The sequence below is a fragment of the Schistocerca piceifrons genome, chromosome 2 (assembly GCF_021461385.2).
Source record: "Schistocerca piceifrons isolate TAMUIC-IGC-003096 chromosome 2, iqSchPice1.1, whole genome shotgun sequence".
Classification (NCBI taxonomy): Eukaryota; Metazoa; Arthropoda; class Insecta; order Orthoptera; family Acrididae; genus Schistocerca; species Schistocerca piceifrons.
The window spans coordinates 485,874,297-485,895,106 of record NC_060139.1 but is presented as its reverse complement, the minus strand read 5'-3'; positions in this window follow the sequence as shown (position 1 = coordinate 485,895,106).

Below are 20,810 nucleotides of genomic sequence, written 5' to 3'. Positions count from 1 at the left end.
TGCTGCCAGGTTTTATAGCTATGTTTAAGGTCAGTATTGACGAAAGAAATATCTCTTCATGGTTCAGCATTTATTTTCTAAGAAACTGATCGAAGTTGTACATGACTGACAATAGGCATGTTTATACATTGTTTCCAACCTAAATTTGATTCCACTTCACAAAAATAAAAGCGTTTTAGGTCTACGTGACCTGCTACAACATAATTGATTCACAAGTGACACTATCACTCTCCCATCAGTTTAAGAAACGTGATATCACAAAAAATGAATGTAATAACAGAAAGATGTTGTCTACAGATTATCCATTTCTTATTATAAGTAATTTGTAAGTGAATTCTTACAAGAATTGTTCTATGCCATGTGACTTCCGTTTGCATGTAAAGAGCGACCATAAAGTCCCGCTAACACTTCAAAAAAATGGTAACTCAAAAGCTATTCCAGATAGATAATCGAAGGTTGTTGTAAAATGTTTAACAACTCTCAAAGCTTTGTCCTTTGTTGTAGATTTGGCTTTGAGTGCATTAAAATGGCGACAGACCAGGATAAGGCGACTCGTGGCACCCAGTACCCAGAATCTTCATCTGTTGTAACGGTACTGAGGAATGAGGGACGCTAGTGAAGGAAGGCACCGCCACCAGTAACATGCATAATAAGGTGGCTCAAAAACTTTAAAGGGAAAGACCGTGAAACAGACGTTCCTAGAAGTGGACGGCCGCCTGCGACTCAAGCACAGGTTGACAGAATGCAAGCTGTATTTCAACACAGCCTCTCAGAACTTCATTAGTCTTACATCACGAGAGTTCCAGGAAGTAAGATCAATTGTCCACAAGCTGATAAACGATAAGTCTTTCTGCGTACAAAGAGCTCATGATCCAAAAGTTGTAATCAAATTATCATCCTCTGTCCGCTGTCCGCCATGGATGATGACAATTACTATCTGAGAAAGCACCTGTTTTCAAATCAAGCGACATTCCATATTTGGGAACACGTGAATCGTCAAAACATTAGGATTTGGGGCTCCGATAACCCACACAATACACGTGAACACATCCGTGATAGCCCCAAGTTTGGTGTGACCTAATACATGATTGGATGATGGGCCCATTTTTCTTTGCAGACAAAAATCACGAGATGTCTTAACCTGTACAGACTCAAATACCTCCTGCCACCACAGATCGAAGAGCTGTAGCCGTCCGTCATCTTCCAGCACGGTGGTACACCCGCTACGTTGGACTCTGCACGTGGAGTATGTGCTGGATATCACGTTTTCTGAGAGGTCGACGAGTCGCAATGGCCCCATCGTATTGACCCTGAGCTTCCTCGATGTCACGCCAGCACACTTTTCTTTGTGGGGTTACGTTGGACTCGCGATACACAACAACATTCAGTGACAATGCTATACGTCGTGCTCGAATCAATGAAGAAATCAGAGCTGTTGATGCAGCAACGCTAACCTGTGTGTGGGGAGATCTCTAATTCCGTGTTGATGTTATACTTGCCACGAGTGGGACACACTCTTCAATTCTAGCATAACAGAAAAAAACTCTGAGAGCTGTTAAACGTTGTAGGGCAAATCACAATGCTCCGTCTACTGGCTTCAAAGTTATGGTTTACCTGAAATAATAGCGCCATTTTATGAAAACTCTGTATATTAGTGTGCTAGAACCATGCTTGCGTCCACTGAAACCATTCTGAAATCTTAGCAAAATAAATTAAGTAATTTTTAAGATATTTAATGATACAGAAAATGTATACGTACAGCTTCTCATCTCAAAGGACTTTTCATGCTGATTCCAAAACTGCTCTTAGATTTTGTGAGTCTGCAATATTTTCGAAGCAGTGGAGGATTTAACATTTCGATTTACATTTTAGCAATATTAATTCAGCTGACGTGTTTGGTTTATAGTTATACCTGTAAATCGTGATCTTTTGGCCGCCAGCATCTGCTGAAGAAATATTTGTTTCGAAAACAGTCATTTAATTGCTGTGAATATTATTCAGATTTTCTTTATTCATATGCAAAAGATTTTAGAATTAGTTAAATGAGCTGATCCCGTATGAAACCTGTTACTCTACTAAGCTATTTGATTGGAATTAGTGCTCAGTTCGTGGTAAGAAAGTGCGCAGGTATTTCTCACATGAATCCTAAAATACAGTTTCAAAAGGATTTTATAATATCAGTGGAATAAGCAGTATTGTACTGCTGTCATCAATTTGTCTCATGCATAAAAAATGGAATCATTTGATATAATATTTTGGGGTTAAGGAGAAAGAGTTTGATGTTAGGTGCAGCAATCGACTTTGCATTGATAATCAATCATAAAATTATATCTCAGTTCCCTATTAAAAAGGAAAGCAAATGGAAAATTAGGCCACACCGCATACACACTATTTTGTACTCGAAGGCAGGCAGCACCATCGTCATGGGGGATGCTCAAAGCATTGGTATATTTGGCTTATTCCTCCGGCATGGAGAGAGTCGCCCAAGAAGTGAAACATCTGAAGACGGTTTATCGTAAGAACGGCTAACAGTGTGTCGCACTTGGCAAGCCTTTCGCCTAAAACTGACAATACAACTGGTGGAAACGGAAAGGCCTAGGAAGGATGCAGCCACTACGTTTACCCTACACAGTGGCATATTACGATTCGCGATGACAGGGCGAATTCTCAGTGAAGACGGGGTAAATATCGCTTTGTGCACACTTCGCATTACTTGTTCGTGTCAAAGACGGCCTCTGACTACTTAAGTTCGGTGTCTATCGAATGTCCACCCAATGCGGCACGAGATACTGGAGCAAACGGTTCGTACGGTCAAAGATCATTGCCCACGAACATCAGTTGCGTACCCTGTTACTGCGCCAAAATAAGCCGGTGGTGGCAGTTCACTGTTTCTCGGAATTACGTGCAATAGTTTAGGATCCCATTAAGGTTCTAGGACAGACGTCAAAACACTGGTACTGTGGCATTAAAGAACACACCATGACTGGAGGAAGGGACCAGCTGTGACAGTGGCTACAATTAAGTGGGAATCCACTTTCTTTTTTATTAAGAAGATGAAGAAGTCACCCTAAAAAACAAAAGTAACTGACGTTAGGGACAGACGGAGCACGAACGAAAACAACTCCAGACCGCGCTACTGATTGCGATTCGTGGACCGAGCAGCTAATCGAAGGTTGGGGGCGGTGACTAAGATAAGAGATTAATACTGCGCTCCCGCCCCGGAGCGGTCGGTTCATCGGCACACTTGATGTTGACGAGGCGGCCTTTGCCGAAATATTGTACCTGTTGGCCCTTTTTCACATTTAATATTAAGTAACTAAATCGCTGCGTCAAATTTAAGTGGGTTACACTAGAGGGCTCTACTTTATTAGATTACTTACAAATAAGAAGACAGGGGATGAAGTGAGTTACAATGCTACTCTGCAGTGCTTACGAAGAGATCACGGCAGGTTCCATAACCCCATTTTCCAGAAAAATAACTCAGTGGAAAAGGGGTCAAAGTAATCGAACATGTATCGGCTTATCGGTAGATAATACTCGACCGTTTCAGAGAAAACGACCTTTAAAGTTTTCGAGGTACTTTACGTGCCTTTGAGCGAGTAAAGCGTCACTGCTTCACAGTTTTTCACCCTGCGTTCGAAACCCGATTATTATTTTTATTTTTGTTTTTCGTTCTATCTACCCATGTCTGTAGAAGATTAACACACGAATATTGTCCAGTGTATACTGAAATAAGGATCTCCTTATTCGTCTGTTAATAACATTTCTGGTGAATGAATCTTAAAAAATCCTGAATGAAAAAGTTATTTGAAATGTTTGGGGCGAAATTCGTGTAGTGTATCTAAATTCGTAATCAATAGCAAGAGCCAGTTTTTGGAAAAGTGTTCCGTTGTGCGTGGTTTGCCACGAAATTACTGCCAACGCGTGAAATCTTCAGTAATTTTAACGATATTTGTTTACCGAGTGAGATTTATACGAAGAAATATCGCTGCGGCAAACCTATCTTCGCGTCCACCTGCTTAGCTGGGTGGTAACATGCCTGCCTCCGATGTACTGCCGGCCGGGGTGGCCGAGCGGTTCTAGGCGCTACAGTCTGGAACCGCGCGACCGCTACGGTCACAGGTTCGAATCCTGCCTCGGGCATGAATGTGTGTGATGTCCTTAGGTTAGTTAGGTTTAAGTAGTTCTAAGTTCTATGGGACTGATGGCCTCAGAAGTAAAGTCCCATAGTGCTCAGAGCCATTTGAACCATTTTTTTCCCATGCACTAGGCCCGGGTTCGATTCCCGGCCAGGTTGGAGAATTTCTCCACTGGGGTAGTGGGTGTTGTGTTGTCCCCATCATTTCATTCACATCATTGGCCGCAAGTGCCCAATGCGGCGCCGACTGAAATACGATTTGCACTTAGCGGCCGAACCCGAATGGGACCTCCCGGCCAACTGTACCATACGATCATTTCATTTCATTTACCTATCTTCGCGTGATGCTGGTGGTGTTCCAGATTTCTATGTTTCGAATGTTTCTTCAATAGATGAAATCCAAGAGAATGAACAATATCTTCCTGAAGAAAAACAAAAGAATATAAGGTAAGATTTAAGAATTGATATAAACATGAAATGCAAGAATATGATAATTTAAAATACTGTAACCTCGGAAAATACAATACATACGCATACTACATAATAAATGTATGATACTTATTGTGAAACCCAGTTGTAATTTTACAATTAATATAACACCTTTGTATCTCCTTGTTGTTGTTGTTGTGGTGGTCTTCAGTCCTAAGACTGGTTTGATGCAGCTCTCCATGCTACTCTATCCTGTGCAAGCTGCTTCATCTCCCATCACGTACTGCAGCCTACATCCTTCTGAATCTGCTTAGTGTATTCATCTCTTGGTCTCCCTCTGCGATTTTTACCCTCCACGCTGCCCTCCAATACTAAATTGGTGATCCCTTGATGCCTCAGAACATGTCCTACCAACCAATCCCTTCATCTTGTCAAGTTGTGCCACAAACTCCTCTTCTCCCCAATCCTATTCAATACCTCCTCATTAGTGACGTGATCTACACATCTAATCTTCAGCATTCTTCTGTAGCACCACATTTCAAAGGCTTCTATTCTCTTCTTGTCCAAACTATTTATCGTCCATGTTTCACTTCCATACATGGCTACAATCCATACAAATACTTTCAGAAACGACTTCCTGACATTTAAATCTATACTCGATGTTAACAAATTTCTCTTCTTCAGAAACGCTTTCCTTGCCATTGCCAGTCTACATTTTATATTCTCTCTACTTCGACCATCATCAGTTACTTTGCTCCCCAAATAGCAAAACTCATTTACTACTTTAAGTCTCTCATTACCTAATCTAATTTTATCAGCATCGCCCGACATAATTCGACTACATTCCATTATCCTCGGTTTACTTTCGTTGATGTTCATCTTATATCCTCCCTTCAAGACACTGTCCATTCCGTTTAACTGCTCTTCCAAGTCCTTTGCAGTCTCTGACAGAATTACAATGTCATCGGCGAACCTTAAAGTTTTTATTTCTTCTCCATGGCTTTTAATACCTACTCCGAATTTTTCTTTTGTTTCCTTAACTGCTTGCTCAATGTACAGATTGAATAACTTCGGGGAGAGGCTACAACCCTGTCTCACTCCCTTCCCAACCACTTCTTACCTCTTATATCCCTCGACTCTTACAACTGCCATCCGGTTTCTGTACAAATAGTTAATAGCCTTCAGGATTTGAAAGAAATTATTACAGTCAACATTGTCAAAAGCTTTCTCCAAGTCTACAAATGCTAGAAACGTAGGTTTGCCTTTTCTTAATCTAGCTTCTAAGATAAGTCGTAGGGTCAGTATTGCCTCACGTGTTCCCATATTTCTACGGAATCCAAACTGATCTTCCCCGAGGTCGGCTTCTACCAGTTTTTCCATTCGTCTGTAAAGAATTCATGTTAGTATTTTGCAGCCGTGACTTTTTAAACTGATGGTTCGGTAATTTTCACATCTGTCAACACCCGCTTTCTTTGGGATTGGAATTATTATATTCTTCTTGAAGTCTGAGGGTATTTCGCCTGTCTCATTCATTTTGCTCACCATATGGTAGAGTTTTGTCAGGACTGGCTCTCCCAAGGCTGTCAGTAGTTCTAATGGAATGTTGTCTACTCCCGGGGCCTTGTTTCGACTCAGGTCTTTCAGTGCTCTATCAAATTCTTCATGCAGTATCATATCTCCGATTTCTTCTTCATCTACATCCTCTTCCATTTCCATAATATTGTCCTCAAGAACATCGCCCTTCTATAGTCCCTCTATATACTCCTTCCACCTTTCTGCTTTCCCTTCTTTGCTTAGAACTGGGTTTCCATCTGAGTTCTTGATATTCATACGAGTGGTTCTCCTTTCTCCAAAGGTCTCCTTAATTTTCCTGTAGGCAGTATCTACCCTACCCCTAGAGAGATAAGCCTCTACATCCTTACATTTGTCCTCTAGACATGCCTGCTTAGCCATTTTGCACTTCCTGTCGATCTCATTTTTGAGACGTTTGTATTCCTTTTTGCCTGCTTCATTTACTGCATTTTTATATTTTCTCCTTTTATCAATTAAATTCAGTATTTCTTCTGTCACCCAAGGATTTCTACTAACCCTCGTCTTTTTACCTACTTGATCCTCTGCTGCCTTCAGTACTTCATCCCTCAGAGCTACCCATTCTTCTTCTACTGTATTTCTTTCCCCCATTTGTGATAATTGTTCCCTTATGCTCTCCCTGAAACTCTGTACAACCTCTGATTTAATCAGTTTGCCCAGATCCCATCTCCTTAAATTCCCACCCTTTTGCAGTTTCTTCAGTTTTAATCTACAGCTCATAACCAATAGATTGTGGTCAGAGTCCACATCTGCCCCTGGAAATGTCTTACATTTTAACACCTAGTTCCTAAATCTCTGTCTTACCATTATATAATCTATCTGATACCTTCTAGTATTTCCAGGATTCTTCCATGTGTACAACCTTCTTTTATGATTCTTGAACCAAGTGTTAGCTATGATTAAGTTATGCTCTGTGTAAAATTCTAACAGACGGCTTCCTCTTTCATTTCTTTCCCCCAATCCATATTCACCTACTATGTTTCCTTCTCTCCTACTCTCGAATTCCAGTCACCCATGACTATTAAATTTTCGTCTCCCTTCACTACCTGAATAATTTCTTTTATCTCATCATACATTTCTTCAATTTCTTCGTCATCTGCAGAGCTAGTTGGCATATAAACTTGTACTATTGTAGTAGGTGTTGGCTTCGTGTCTATCTTGGCCACAATAATGCGTTCACTATGCTGTTTGTAGTAGCTTACCCGCACTCCTATTTTTTTATTCATTATTAAACCTACTCCTGCATTACCCCTATTTGATTTTGTATTTATAACCCTGTATTCACCTGACCAAAAGTCTTGTTCCTCCTGCCACCGAACTTCGCTAATTCCCACTATATCTAACTTTAACCTATCCATTTCACTTTTTAAATTTTCTAATCTGCTTGCCCAATTAAGGGATCTGACATTCCACGCTCCGGTCCGTAGAACGCCAGTTTTCTTTCTCCTGATAACGACGTCCTCCTGAGTAGTCCCCGCCCGGAGATCCGAATGGCGGACTATTTTACCTCCGGAATATTTTACCCAAGAGGACCCCATCATCATTTATCCATGCAGTAAAGCTGCATGCCCTCGGGAAAAATTACGGCCCTAGTTTCCCCTTGCTTTCAGCCGTTCGCAGTACCAGCACAGCAAGGCCATTTTGGTTAATGTTACAAGGCCAGATCAGTCAATCATCCAGACTGTTGCCCCTGCAACTACTGAAAAGGCTGCTGCCCCTCTTGAGGAACCATATGTTTGTCTGGCCTCTCAACAGATACCCCTCCGTTGTGGTTACACCTATGGTACAGCTATCTGTGTCGCTGAGGCACGCAAGCCTCCCGACCAACGGCAAGGTCTATGGTTCATGGGGGGAAGTGTGTCTCCTTACTTGATAAGAAACATTCGTGTAGTATTCCTCTACAGGTATAAGTAGATAAATGAAAAAATAAAATAAAATGAATTATTTTGTCAGTTCCTAATAACGTGGCCAGCATGTACAGCCATTATCTGCGACGCATATCGAAGATAGATACATAGTGTTACAAAAAGATTCTCTAAATTTCAAAATCTTCTACATGAAGAGGATAGAAACTTGGAGTAAATTTTAACTTTGGCGTAGGACAAAAAAGCTATTATTTCCAACTGAATCGTCGCAAAAGTAAATCTTTCACGTGCTTGTATATACGACCTGTGCATACTTTTTACAATTACGTTTAGAATCAAAGTTTTCACTCACCAGCCAGAAGTGTTCAATGAGCATTTCATTGGACACATGAGAAACATGCAGATGACGGTAGACCTCGTCCCACATTTTTGTGTGCCAGTATGTCTGGACTGATTGCATTCAGTCCTTTGCTCCGAGGCATCGCAGTCCATCCAGAATTGTTGGAATGGGAGATACTTATACGAAGTCTTCCAATAGCTGCCACAAAAAAAAGGAATACGAGGAGCGTTCAATAAATAACGCAACACATTTTTATGAAAGCAGGTTGGTTTTATTCAGAATTCCAGTACACCATATTATTCCCCACTCTTTGGCTAACAACAACACTTTTCGACATAATCTCTGTTCTATGCGACGGCCTTCGCCATCTTACTGGGCGAGCCTGTATGCCCGCATGGTACCATTTTACTGGTCGAAGTCGGAGCCAATGTCTTGCTACATCATTTACCTCCCCATCATCCAAGCACTGCTTCTCGCAGAGTGCATACGTCATTGGGCCAAACAGAGAGGAGAGATGGTGTGGCGCCACTTCATGGATGGCCGGTTTTTTTTTTTTTTTTTTTTTTAGAATTGATTAACTCTGTTTTATCGCCTGTGACGATGTTCGACAAAAAATTGTCACGATTAGCCTCGTAACGCGCAGGAAATTCCGCACAGGTGGTCCTTCGTTGCTTTTACGGTTTACTGTTAGACGGCAAGAAACCCAGTCAGTACACACCTTTGAGTATCCGAACTAGTGGACGAGCGTGTCAGCAATACCAACAGAGACGTCCAGTTGTGTAGTGATGTGTTTGATTGTGATCCATCGATCACCTCAAATGAGACTGTCCGCACGTTTCAAAATTGCAGGCGTCACAGCTGTGTAGGGGCGGCTGGCACACGGGAGATAAGATAGGTTTGCGCGAGCTTGTTGCGATACTGACAGACGCCTCGCCGCGCTTTTGTTCGCTGCAGGTCTTCGTAGACTTCTATTAGCGCCTTTAAATATCTGCGATGCTCTGGTTTTCTACCAAAAGAAAACGAATGACAGCTGTATGCTTGGAACGTACTTCCGTTACAGACGCCATTTTGAAGGCTACGTATAGCGCTGCCACCTATCTGAATTCGCGAAATTATAGGGGCTGAAGCGGGAATATTCCAAGATGTCCCACAAAAAATTCCACATTTTTCAGCCGAAACTGGCCGGGGAAAAAAATATACTGCATTACTTAATGAATGCCCCTCGTAATCATATACTGTGAGCCAAGTGACATTTCAGGCCAATACTCCAGTGCGAGATGTGTAGGCTTCTTATGCTGCGTACAATGCCGTGCTCTCGATGAAAATAGCGCCTCACGGTTGTGACTGAATTGCAGCTGTTTAAAAGGAGAACGCATAATACCTTTTGTTTCGCTATTGTCGCGATGTCGTCTCTACACACATTGCGTAACGAACGAACAAGCGACAGAGCTGCCCCAGAGAGATCAGTAACATCGTGAACCGGCTCTGTAATGCATCGACGATTTCTTAGGTTTACACATCGTAGCTTTTCTAATACAGAGCTTCGCTGCGTAGTTCTTTATGAAAGTCATTCCTACTTCTAGTTTCACAACGGTGAACTTCACTGTTTAATGCTGAAATGATTTAAGATGTCACACACTTTCATATAACTTATAAACAATCCTACAAGAGTCAAACTTTTCATCCTTCAAAAGCGTTCCTAAAGGCTCCCTGATTCTGAAACCTTTCATTGTTCTCGTTGCTCTTTTTTTCTTTTTAATTTTAAATTATAGTTTTGCAAAACTGGCATTGTCCTAGAATATTAAGCCATACCGTAACAGGCTACGCACATGTGCGTAGTAGGCACATACTCCTGCTTCAGCGTTACAGCAGTCCCTAAGCATTCTCAAGGTATAATACACTCCTGGAAATGGAAAAAAGAACACATTGACACCGGTGTGTCAGACCCACCATACTTGCTCCGGACACTGCGAGAGGGCTGTACAAGCAATGATCACACGCACGGCACAGCGGACACACCAGGTACCGCGGTGTTGGCCGTCGAATGGCGCTAGCTGCGCAGCATTTTTGCACCGCCGCCGTCAGTGTCAGCCAGTTTGCCGTGGCATACGGAGCTCCATCGCAGTCTTTAACACTGGTAGCATGCCGCGACAGCGTGGACGTGAACCGTATGTGCAGTTGACGGACTTTGAGCGAGGGCGTATAGTGGGCATGCGGGAGGCCGGGTGGACGTACCGCCGAATTGCTCAACACGTGGGGCGTGAGGTCTCCACAGTACATCGATGTTGTCGCCAGTGGTCGGCGGAAGGTGCACGTGCCCGTCGACCTGGGACCGGACCGCAGCGACGCACGGATGCACGCCAAGACCGTAGGATCCTACGCAGTGCCGTAGGGGACCGCACCGCCACTTCCCAGCAAATTAGGGACACTGTTGCTCCTGGGGTATCGGCGAGGACCATTCGCAACCGTCTCCATGAAGCTGGGCGACGGTCCCGCACACCGTTAGGCCGTCTTCCGCTCACGCCCCAACATCGTGCAGCCCGCCTCCAGTGGTGTCGCGACAGGCGTGAATGGAGGGACGAATGGAGACGTGTCGTCTTCAGCGATGAGAGTCGCTTCTGCCTTGGTGCCAATGATGGTCGTATGCGTGTTTGGCGCCGTGCAGGTGAGCGCCACAATCAGGACTGCATACGACCGAGGCACACAGGGCCAACACCCGGCATCATGGTGTGGGGAGCGATCTCCTACACTGGCCGTACACCACTGGTGATCGTCGAGGGGACACTGAATAGTGCACGGTACATCCAAACCGTCATCGAACCCATCGTTCTACCATTCCTAGACCGGCAAGGGAACTTGCTGTTCCAACAGGACAATGCACGTCCGCATGTATCCCGTGCCACCCAACGTGCTCTAGAAGGTGTAAGTCAACTACCCTGGCCAGCAAGATCTCCGGATCTGTCCCCCATTGAGCATGTTTGGGACTGGATGAAGCGTCGTCGCACGCGGTCTGCACGTCCAGCACGAACGCTGGTCCAGCTGAGGCGCCAGGAGGAAATGGCATGGCAAGCCGTTCCACAGGACTACATCCAGCATCTCTACGATCGTCTCCATGGGAGAATAGCAGCCTGCATTGCTGCGAAAGGTGGATATACACTGTACTAGTGCCGACATTGTGCATGCTCTGTTGCCTGTGTCTATGTGCCTGTGGTTCTGTCAGTGTGATCATGTGATGTATCTGACCCCAGGAATGTGTCAATAAAGTTTCCCCTTCCTGGGACAATGAATTCACGGTGTTCTTATTTCAATTTCCAGGAGTGTAGTATTTGCTCAAACTTTTGTACAATGGTTCAACATGTTTTTTCCCGTCTTACAATGTCATCAGATTAGAGTACTAGAAACTTCGTGCACTATGTTTGTTAGATGCTACAGCCCCCTAACTCGAGGATTATATTGCTTCCAGCTTTTGTTCCTGTGTCTCCAGAGCTCATCCATACTGTTTTCATTTCATTTACCATCACACTATGGTCTCTGAACCATCTTTCTGCTTCTTATGTTGTCACAGAGACCTTCTGCTGTAACTCAGCTTCCTAGTGTTCTTAATTTAACAGTGTTAGTATCATAAATACTTAGGCTTGCACGGCCGGTGTCACAATGATCAAAATTCTTCTGGGTGTTCATCATTGTATAAAATACTTTAATTATAAACTATAAAACCGACGATTCGACTGTTTTACAACGGATTTCTTCAGAGCAGCACTGGTTTTGGAGGAAAAAGTTACCTCTATTTATTGCAGACGATCGTTGTCAATTCGTCATATTTGTGAAACTCCACTGCGTGTAAAACATAATAAGCTGGTCACGTCGAAAAATAGAGGGTGGGATAGGAGCTATTCGTAGACTATCCGGTTTGTCAGTGATTGGCGGCGGCCTGCAAATCAGCGCAAGGCTTCTGATTTACAGACTGTCGCCAATCATAGGCAAGCCGGATATTCCACGAATAGCTTCTGTCCCACTTTCCATTTCCCGACACGACTAGCTTATTATATTCTACGCCCAGTAGAGTTTCACGAATACGGAGTATTGCTACCGATCGTCTGCAAAACCAGTCTTGCTCTGAGGAAATCCGTTCTAATATGGTCGAAACACAGGTTTTATAATTTATAATTACCGTATTTTATATAATGACGCGATACAAAAGGCAGAAGAATGTTAATCATAATGCTAGTTATCTGTGAACACCGCTGACAGTGCTGTTGACAAGTGACACAAAATCTTAGAGCTACTCAGGTACATGGGAAGCTGCATAACGAACTGTTCACTAACATAATACAGAATCTTAGGCTACCGTTAGACAGCAAACTGAAGACAGAGTCCTACTCTTTAAATATCCACTACTGTGATTAAATTTAAATCGTTTACAGAATTATAAACAGGTTGTATACTTTGACTAGCACTCACTATTGACCCTCACAAATACCTTCGACTTACTGTTCCAGCTTGTACACGTACGATACGTTTTTCTGCTCCTGCAGAATTTTATTTACTCTCTTCATAACTCAAAAAGCCTGGGTCGCCGTCCGAATTTGCCATTACGCCACTTCATTAGATTCCTATAGCGCCTCGTTTCCAGCGAGCACCTACGTATCCGCCTCATTTACTGCAAAGAATTTACCAATCACGAGACTCCTTCTGCACCACTACACCACGACCCTCATACCAGGCACGTGTGTGACTTGTCCACGTTCTTTTTCGCAGCAGTTTCCATTGCATCCCTTCGCAAGCATAAAGCTATCCTGTTGCACTCCCTTCCTATTGGCCACATTCGACAGTTCCCCCAACCTCCCTGCATTCCTCTTCCTGGTACTTCGTCTTGGCTACCAGTTTAACTCAGTTTCTCGGCACCCCGACTCACATTTCATCCCCTCGACACAAGGGTAGTACTGCCGCCTTTATCGACCAGCATCGTCATCTTGTGAGGGTCCTGCCAACGTCAATAGCAATACCAGCAGCGATGAATAGTCCAGTGTCGATTTATACGTGCTCTCCTTTTCGAAATTTAGTCGCGTTGTCACCTTCGTGTTAGTATCAAAATTTCTGACAGTTATAAAGTGATGAACGACAACTCGTTTAGAGATTTCAGGTAAGGCGAAAACTGATAACGAGAACATCCTTGTGGCACTTAAGTGATTCATTTTTATGCTCTCCTGAATAATTTTTGTTCACAGATGGAATATGACTTGAATTAGTTTTTAAGTGAGTTTCACACAACATCGTCGGGCTGCATTTTCGCTCTTCATTTTACAGGTAAGCCACTTGACAAAAAAGTTGCAATAATCAGTACTGATTGGCATAGAACTTTAGATAATGTTTTCACTCTCATTCATGGCTGGTTACGGACTGACTGAACAACTAACAAGGAACTTCATGTGATAATTACTAAAACTAACATGGAACATAGTCACTACGGTCTTTGACTCCCAGTGGTAGACTCTGGTAACATCACTGCATGACTGCATGCTGGCTGACTATGACTGGCTGACTTGGAACTTCGCAGAACTGATTATCATGACGTTTGTACTGTTTAAGTGCTGGCCACCGACTGCCTGACATTAGAAGTTTACATAATGACAACTAATGCAGAGTGACTGAGTGGACAATCTGAATAAAATGTAACACAGTTACTGCGTGGTTTGAATACTAGGTGACCATTGACTCTGGCCTAATGTGTGACGTTTATTGAAAGACGCACGTTGGACAGATATTACTAAATGTTAAAATGCTAACCTATTACGTTTTAAATACTAACATAAAAGACAGAAAAGTGCAAAAATACATAAACACACCAGGCATAAACACTGTTTTGTTTGATAAATGGATGAATGTCCTTAAAAGGTAGGAAGATTTTTCTGTTTAGCAAATGTGACAAAAAGCGGATTACAGGGTACCTGACGGCTCAACACAAAAGTTTTGTATCGAGTACAGATAGTGTTGAGGATCAGTGGACAAAGTTCAAAACCATCGTACAATATACGTTAGATGAATATGTGCCAAGCAAGATCGTAAGAGATGGAAAAGAGCCACCGTGGTACAACAACCGAGTTAGAAAACTGCTGCGAAAGCAAAGGGAACTTCACAGCAAACATAAACATAGCCAAAGCCTTGCAGACAAACAAAAATTACGCGAAACGAAATGTAGTGTGAGGAGGGCTATGCGAGAAGCGTTCAATGAACTCGAAAGTAAAGTTCTATGTACTGACTTGGCAGAAAATCTTAAGAAATTTTGGTCTTATGTCAAAGCGGTAGGTGGATCAAAACAAAATGTCCAGAAACTCTGTGACCAAAATGGTACTGAAACAGAGGATGACAGACCAAAGGCCGAAATACTGAATGTCTTTTTCCAAAGCTGTTTCACAGAGGAAGACTGCACTGTAGTTCCTTCTCTAGATTGTCGCACAGATGACAAAATGGTAGATATCGAAACAGACGACAGAGGGATAGAGAAACAATTAAAATCGCTCAAAAGAGGAAAGACCGCTGGACCTGATGCGATACCAGTTCGATTTTACACAGGGTACGCGAAAGAACTTGCCCCCCTTCTTGCAGCGGTGTACCGTAGGTCTCTAGAAGAGCGTAGCGTTCCAAAGGATTGGAAAAGGGCACAGGTCATCCCCGTTTTCAAGAAGGGACGTCGAACAGATGTGCAGAACTATAGACCTATATCTATAACGTCGATCAGTTGTAGAATTTTGGAACACGTATTATGTTCAAGTATAATGACTTTTCTGGAGATTAGAAATCTACTCTGTAGGAATCAGCATGGGTTTCGAAAAAGACGATAGTGTGAAACCCAGCTCGCGCTATTCGTCCACGAGACTCAGAGGGCCATAGACACGGGTTCACGGGTAGATGCCGTGTTTCTTGACTTCCGCAAGGCGTTCGATACAGTTCCCCACAGCCGTTTAATGAACAAAATAAGAGCATATGGACTATCAGACCAATTGTGTGATTGTATTGAAGAGTTCCTAGATAACAGAACGCAGCATGTCATTCTCAATGGAGAGAAGTCTTCCGAAGTAAGAGTGATTTCAGGTGTTCCGCAGGGGAGTGTTATAGGACCGTTGCTATTCACAATATACATAAATGACCTTGAGGATGACATCGGAAGTTCACTGAGGCTTTTTGCAGATGATGCTGTGGTGTATCGAGAGGGTGTAACAATGGAAAACTGTACTGAAATACAGGAGGACCTGCAGCGAATTGATGCATGGTGCAGGGAATGGCAACTGAATCTCTATGTAGACAAGTGTAATGTGCTGCGAATACATAGAAAGATAGATCCCTTATCATTTAGCTACAAAATAGCAGGTCAGCATCTGGAAGCAGTTAATTCCATAAATTATCTGGGAGTACGCATTAGGAGTGATTTAAAATGGAATGATCATATAAAGTTGATCGTCGGTAATGCAGATGCCTGACTGAGATTCATTGGAAGAATCCTAAGGAAATGCAATCCGAAAACAAAGGAAGTAGGTTACAGTACGCTTGTTCGCCCACTGCTTGAATACTGCTCAGCAGTGTGGGGTCCGTACCAGATAGGGTTGATAGAAGAGATAGAGAAGATCCAACAGAGAGCAGCGCGCTTCGTTACAGGATCATTTAGTTATCACGAAAGCGTTACGGAGTTGATAGATAATCTCCAGTGGAAGACTCTGCAGGAGAGACGCTCAGTAGCTCGGTACGGGCTTTTGTTGAAGTTTCGAGAACATACCTTCACCGAGGAGTCAAGCAGTATATTGCCCCCTCTTACGTATGTCTCACGAAGAGACCATGAGGATAAAATCAGAGAGATTAGAGCCCACACAGAAGCATACCGACAATCCTTCATTCCACGAACAATACGAGACTGAATAGAAGGGAGAACCGATAGAGGTACTCAGGGTACCCTCCGCCACACACCGTCAGGTGGCTTGCGGAGTATGGATGTAGATGTAGATGTAGAAACTGATACAAATAGCGCTTCTGTGTTTTGGAGCACATGTTGCAACGTTTACTGGGATTTCCACAGATCGCCAAGAATTTTCTGGAAACTCATATTTTCTAATTTAAGTATTTTATAAACTAACATGTTATTTTGGGAAAGTTATGCCATTTGGAAACAGAAAAATTTGACCTGCAAGGCAATAACATCGAAAAGATTATATTTCAACATTTGAACATTTAGGAAACCAATAATTTGGAATAAGGATAACTTTATAGTTACACAGTTTTCCGAAAAGATAATATGTTCTTTATAAGATGGGAATGATGGCTTTTAAATACTGCCTGCCCTGAAACAAGAATATTTCATTACGGAAAAAGTTTCTATATAAACGATTTATGTACGCTGACTGAAGCGCCCAGAAAACTTGGTGGAATGTCATTGTAACATGGTGCATGTGCACAGCACCGTCAGGTATGTACGTGATCAGAACTGCAATCATTTGTGACAGGTAGAAAGGCCACGAGAGTGAATTAGTGCTTGTCGTATCTAGTATTGTTGCCAGGCGTGGTTTGGTATACATGGACGTAAACAGCATCAGATGTTGAGTGAATACTATGAAGGACATAGAGATCCCACTTCCTCTTATGAGACAACATTATCAGTACGTAACACAGTTCGAAAAGGACTTCATAGTAGGTCTCCGTTTACCAGTTGCTCGAATCGTGCAATATCCATGTTCGTGTGGCATTCGGATGTGACAGTCGCCCGATGTTGGACTGCATAGGAATATGTGGACAGGCATATTCGTCATCAATAATCCGGTCGACCACGTCTGACCAGGCCGTGCGCTGTGGCCGAGCGGTTCTAGGCGCTTCAGACTGGAACCGCGTGACCGCTACGGTCGCAAATTCGAATCCTGCCTCGGGCATGGAAGTGTGTGATGTCCTTAGGTTAGCTAGGTTTAAGTAGTTCTAAGTTCTAGGGGACTGATCACCTCAGATAGTGCTCAGAACCATTTGACCCATTTTTGAACGTCTGACCATCATAAGGAAGGATCTCCATGTCGTGCACCATGTACCTCGTAAGCCCTTCACAGCTGCGCCTGCTATCCTAGAACAAGTAATGGACTGCCGGCAACGCTGTGTGTCATCCCGCAGCAATGATCACCGATTGGCACCAGCCAGACTACAGAACTACAATCCCGTGCGTAGGCTGTCGTTGACACCGAAACACAAACGGCTGCGTTTGGAGAGGTACCTTGACCGGGAAGCATGGACTGCTGACGGGTGATGTCACATTGTGTCCAGCAATGAGTCGCCGTCCTGCACTACACTGATGAACATCGTCGGAGACCATTGTGGTGACGTTGAGGTAGGCCCTATTCTTCCAAACCTTAGGAGAGGCACAGACATGTTACTCCTGGCATCGTGTTGTGGGGACCCTTTCAGTGTGTCTTCAGGGCACAGTTGGTAGTGATCGACGAAACTCTTATAGCACAATAGGGCAATATGAGCATTCCGTGTCTCATTTGTTACCTCTCGTGCGATAGTACCGTGGTGCCGTGTTTCAACAGGACAATGCTCACCATCATATGGCATGTGTCCCTATCAACTGTCTGCGTTATGATGAGGTATTGTCATGGGTAGCAAGATCCCCAGGTCTGTCTCCGATCGAAAAAGTGTGAAACCATTTCGAGCATCAACTCCATTTCACTGCCAGTAGCCCTCATATCAAGGAAGACTTACAACAGTTGCCAGCTTGCCTCAGGAGACAATACAACTACTCTATGGCACCCTGCCCAACCAACTCAATGCATGAATCCAGACAAGAAAAGTTGAGTGTCATACCAGCCAAGTCCTTCCTAAATTTGATGCGATTTTGTAACCACATCACATATCCTCTCAACCAGTGAAGTTTGATCTTGTGTCCTCCTCCAGTTCTAAATGCTTCACTTTTTTTCGTCAGGCAGTGTAACTGTCATCAGTAATATGCAGACTATGTACTAAATGATAACGTTTTGTAAAATGCATCTCAACTAAAAATAGGGAGATTTTACGTATTCAAAGCACATGTATTACTTGAGAAATAGAGGTCGGAAAAGAAAAGAAAAATATTTAAGAAGTAGTACTGTAATATGTGGAGGTATCCCACTTCATTACGTTTTAGTCGTGTCTTGCACACCCACAGCTTAAAAGCAATTCCATAATCTAACAGCGTATTTTAAACTATCATGAAAACTTACATTAAAAGACAATACCATCTGTTTGAAATGGTGACATAATGTGCTGTAAATCAGCTTTGTTGTGTCCTTCGCTTATGATACTGCAGTTCACATTGATGTGCTATATGTTGGCAACCATTTTATATCTCATGATTGTGTATAAGGCATTGAAGACTGCCATATAATGCTAAATGCGTTGCACTAAAAATCAAATAAGATTTAGACGTTGTTTTAATCAAGAATTGTTATCAAATATGTGTACGAGGGGTGGGGGGTTGGGGACGAAGGGGTTGAATGACAGAACGGCGAACTAGCATACATCAGGGTGTATACGTGGTCAAGGAAAAAAATTTCCGGATTTTTCCCGGATTTCCCGATTAAAAATACACTTTCTCCACGGTGAAAATACACTTTTTCCGTCTTAAGTGACAGTATACTCTTCCTCGGCACTGTAGAACTCATCAGTTGTTTGAATGTTTATGGTTTTATATGCTGACATAGAATTTCCCGGAACTTTGGAAAACTAAACTCCAGAGAGAAAGCACGCTTTGAAATACCTTTGATGTGCAGCAACATGTACGCTGCATATTTCTGCATTACGAAGGTATAAATTTGAATTCCACCAAACACTTTCCGAAGCATTGAAATCGAGATTGCGATGCGCTTTTGTAAGGCAGTCATAGCTCATGTCACGTGATCTCGCCAGCTGATGACAGCATAGGACACATGATGTAGTCAGCCAATGGCGAGATCAATCTCAAGTAGCACAAACACACAAATAAGAAAAGTTAATGGTTTGAATTAATATACATAGTATTCACATATAATAATGGTCTCGAAGATTAATAAGCTGGATAGAGAAGCTAAGCTTCCACACATAATGTTGATCTTTCAGCGCATGTTACACTTTAAGATACACCACGCAAACATGCCAGTAAAATTTTTAATAACGACGTAAATGTCTGATCTTCTGGGCTCGAAATTCTTCTAAATGGTCGTCCTCAAAGAGTTGATTTTTAAATGAGAGTCAAAAGCTTTGTGATTTAGGAAATTCATTGTACATTCTCGCACGTAGTTCGTCTTGCGCAAAAGGAAATTTGGTTTGAATGTAACGCTTTTCAAACCACCATTCGCAATATTTTCCTGCGACCTGTTAGAAATAGGTTGGTTTCAACAGTTGGAAGAGAGTGCCAGATAATAGGCGTCACCGCGCTTACGCAGCTACGATGATGCAGGAAGCCCATACGTTCATACGTGTAAAACATTAAAAGATCTTACATTATGTCATAAAAGAAATAAGACATCAGAGGATACTTCAAGAGCATCGGAATTTCGTGAACCATACTAAAATGCTTAATTCGGGTTAAAATGCACATTCATATGTCCAGATTCGTATGTCAATTTTCTTGGAGTACCAGTACTGTATTATCTCATGTTTGGTTCTTTATTATGGCATAATGCCATACGTGCACTTGAAATGCAGCGAACAGTTGAAACTAGCCAATAGTGTGAAATTAAACACTTTGTATCAAATAAAGCAGAAAAGATTAATGAAAGCCAAATCTCTTTAGCAAACTGACAAAAATAACTTCATTGTTCTGCAAGGTGATTAATGCTTGACTGTCAGGAAGGTGGAAATAAAATCTAAAACTAAACATATTTTAGCCTTCCGTAATAATGCGAATGTATTTTAATTCATTTGATATCTCCCGGCCGCAAAAATCCGTTTGTTATCATTTAATGTGAGAGCAAATAAACAAAGAGGAAACAACAAAATCACTGAACGTAAACACGGGTCACTTGGAGACGACCCATCTCCCCACACAGCTCAGACTGCTCTGGGCATCAGCGCCAGATTTACTGTTATTTCCGAACCGGGGCAATATTAAGCAGTGGCGCCCAGCCACATTCCTGTAACCAGAAGCGAAAGAAGGTACTACCCATACGCAACTCGACTGCGCATGCGCAAGGGCCCGCCCGCAAATGCTCAAACGAATCTAATTTAAACAGTTGTCACGTCACGCTCATCGGAGGCAATTTGCTGTTATGAAGCATTGCATAGTCTCCCTGTGGTGTGCGTACTGTGAGACCTTCGGTTGTTTCCATTTTATGTACAATACGTTTCACATAAAACGGAAACAACAACTCAGCAGTACACCTGGAAGCACACTATTAATCAATAGTACCGAGAAAATCTGAGAGATTTCATCTTTCCTATCTTCCTATTTCCCTAATAGATAAAT